Source organism: Acanthochromis polyacanthus, chromosome 5 (assembly GCF_021347895.1).
Source record: "Acanthochromis polyacanthus isolate Apoly-LR-REF ecotype Palm Island chromosome 5, KAUST_Apoly_ChrSc, whole genome shotgun sequence".
In the NCBI taxonomy this organism is placed as follows: Eukaryota; Metazoa; Chordata; class Actinopteri; family Pomacentridae; genus Acanthochromis; species Acanthochromis polyacanthus.
In genome coordinates this window covers 15257902-15261316 of record NC_067117.1, presented here as the reverse complement: position 1 = coordinate 15261316, position 3415 = coordinate 15257902, and positions in this window count along the sequence as shown.

The window sequence follows — 3415 nt, the reverse complement described above, 5'->3', positions numbered from 1 at the left end:
TGTCTGTGTTTTCTCTTTTTCTTCTCATGTCCTCTAGATGGCAGGTGGACTAAACATTAAATGCTTCCTTGCAGATTGGTCTCAGCACATACATTAAAAATGGAAGACCACTATTTTTGCCGTACTCTTTGCAATTCACTTGTAGCATCTATATGAAAATAGTGTGTGTGGGCTGACACGTGAATCATGTGAGGCCTGATCTGATGAAACCGACAAATGACGAATGTTTCAGATCATACTCCGATCTGCTCGGGAAGACACCAGGGACGGAGTGATACACAGACCAGTCAGCTGTGCGGCCAAAGAAAGGCCAGGCCTGCTCTGCTTCTCATCTCCCCCTGAGGCTTCCTGACCCAGAATTATATCAGGCAGAAAGTTTGCTTTCTGGGGCTCCTGAAAAGTTGCAGACACCTCGTCCTATATAGAGGACAGATCATTCATCACTCTGTTCTCCCTCTTTAGCCCCAGTTCTGTTCTCCCTCCTCTCGTGCTTTCATCACAAATCTATTTGGGTTTTCTTGGCCCGTGTTGCTAATGGTTAAAACAGAATACACTCACTACTTGCGAACACTTTTTCTAAGTATTTGTCATCTCACACTTAGTGCACCTGTTCCCTGTCACTGAATCCCTGTAAAGGAAAAAGTTATCTTTACTGTCTCTGCGTCAGCACAATTTGTAAATACAGTCAAAAGTAAGTCATATAACTAAAACTGAGTAGTTTCCAAATGTCAGGAGTAAACCAGCCACTAAAATAAGTTTATATGGATGTATGAGTTTTTCTATCAGCTTCCATGTGCAAAGCAGGACCTTCATGTTTGTTTTTTTTAATCATACTTCATGAATATTGTAAAAACAAAAAATCACTGACGTCTGCTAAATGAAGAATCAGCCACAACATTTAGACCATTTACATATGAGGTGTGTGACACTGATCATCTTGTTACAATGCAATGTTTTGCTGGGAAACCTTGTGTCACGCACAACAATGCACTCCTCTACACTTCAAAAAGTGCTCAGGAATGGTTTGAAGGAACACACCTCCATAAGTCTCCATGTATCTACAAAATACCACCTCCGGTCAGGGCTGTTTTGGCAACACAAGGCAGACCTACACAATGTTAGACAAGTGGTTTTAATGTTGAGGCTGATCGGTGTACAACTGAAACTGAAATGTCAAGTTTCATTTTTAATAATTCTGTGTCCATAGTAAAAAACATATGAAGGCTTTCTGCTAACCTAATGATGGAAGACTTTTTTATATTTACAATGGGACAGAGCAGTGTCATAATCAGACCTTACTTCCATTTTGCCACAGGCAGGAGAGATGCAGAGAGAAGCAAATAATCAATCATACACAATGCCTGCTCAATAAGGTCAAATACGTTCAGCTCTGTTACATATGCTCAGCCTCAGGAATCATTAACAACTAACGCCAAAAAGGCTGAAATATGTTCTGAGCTGAACTTCCTCATCTGTGGTTTTGCACCCATGGCGCTCTGATGATGCAGTAGTGTGAACACGGCTTAATTTTGTGACAAACTGTCACACTCCGGCCCTCAGTCTTCATCTGAGAAGGCAATGCAGTGTTTGTGTTGATGTCGTGAGCAGCAGCATGGCTTCTTCTCTTTCATAGTGCTGCGTAGGCAGCATATCCTCAGGGGAAAGAGAAAGAATTTATTATGCAACAGCAGGATATTTATTAAAAAACTATAAGAAACAGCTCTAACTACTTGACATTGGCGTGACATTTCTGGGTTTGCACCTCGTCTTATATTTCTCGGCATCCTTCAGCGATGGGGAGAGGCAGAGGGAAAAAAAAGATGTAGAGAGGCTTGAAGACTAGAGGGACGCACTTTTATGTCCCACTTTGCAAACTCTTTGCAGCCTACACTGCCAAGTCAATGTTACACCTATTCCACCTCCCCTAAGCTTTAAATAGCCCACTCTCCCTCAACAGGACAAACAGAGAAAAACACGCAGCCTTCAGCACGCTCTGCACCTAAGACTGAACATTTATTATCGCTGTTGCCTAAACAATGATTCTGAATGTGCTTTCCACTCTCTTGTGACTTTTCTGTCATCAGCATTTATCTGCAGAGAGAAATGGTATAAACACACGTCAGCAGGGCCGGCAGCCGCCACTAACGAATATAAAATCTGTGTGGAGTCTTGTGCCAACACATCTCAGGCGGTTGTTGTTTTTAAATATTAAAATAGTTTAAATTTTTAAATTGTTGTGCATTTTGGTAAATATACTTTATAGCCTTCTTGTTGAGAAATAACTGAGAAGCTTCACACCACTTTCTGGTCTCTCCACTTCATATGAAAGCAAGGCTAGCAGCTTGTTAGCTTAGCAAAGAAAGGTGTAAGCACTGGGAAGCAGGCTGGCTCAATCCACAGCTAATAAATGATGCCTTCCACTACCTATAAAGCTCGCTAATGAGTAGCTCGTTTAATTCGTACAAAAACCAAAGTGTGAAACCAAGTTGTGGTATTATGGGGGTTTATGTAATTTCTTGGCCGGGAGCTGTTGCCAGGCAACCGGCAGAGACTTCAGAAAGTCACTGCTCCAGTCCGAGACAGTCCAGCACATAACCCCCATTAAAATTACCAAGTGTTGTTTTTACACTTTGTTTTCATACAGAGTCAACAACGTACCATGAATTTCCTAAATAATGAGCTACGTTGTTTGTAGCCGCTCTCTGGAGAAAAAAAAGAAAAGCCGACATACTTCATAATATGTCCAACTATTGTGTTTAAAATAATTTTTTTGATGAATCTGTGGATTAACTGTCTATCTTTGCTGTAGCAGCATAATTGACAGAAATTTATAGATCAACTGTTGGCGAAATATTGTATCTTTGCTTAATATTTCCATATTACTTCTTAGTTCCCTTAAAATGTGGCAATGTGACACTTCTGGGCATCTTGCTTGCTTTTTCTTTTTTGTCATGAAATTAATATCTCAGTTTTACTCGGCATGCTTTGTTACACACATACACCCTCATCCTTCTGCCATTTTGCACAGATTTGATGCATCACACTTATTTTTCCAGAGAACTTGCAAGTGCCAGACATATAAGAAGTTCCACCAATGGTATTCTTCATCTGCCAGTTTTATAGCTTGTGGCTTCACTGTTTAATCAGTGGTTCTGTGATCTAGATAGTAAAAAAAAAAAGAAGAAGCACAAATTGGAGGAATGCTTTTTTTTGTTGTTGTCTTTGTGAACTTTTTCTCTCTTTGAGTAGGAACACTAAATGATATCAGCGCTTCCCAGCCACACTGATTTCTGATCCCAAAAGCAAGACGACCCTTAATCACAGATTATGCTCATATGCTCTTAGCCGCTCATAAAACCGCCAAGCAACTCTGCCAGCCATTGTTTTTTTTATTCTCAGATTGGTTTGTTAAAGT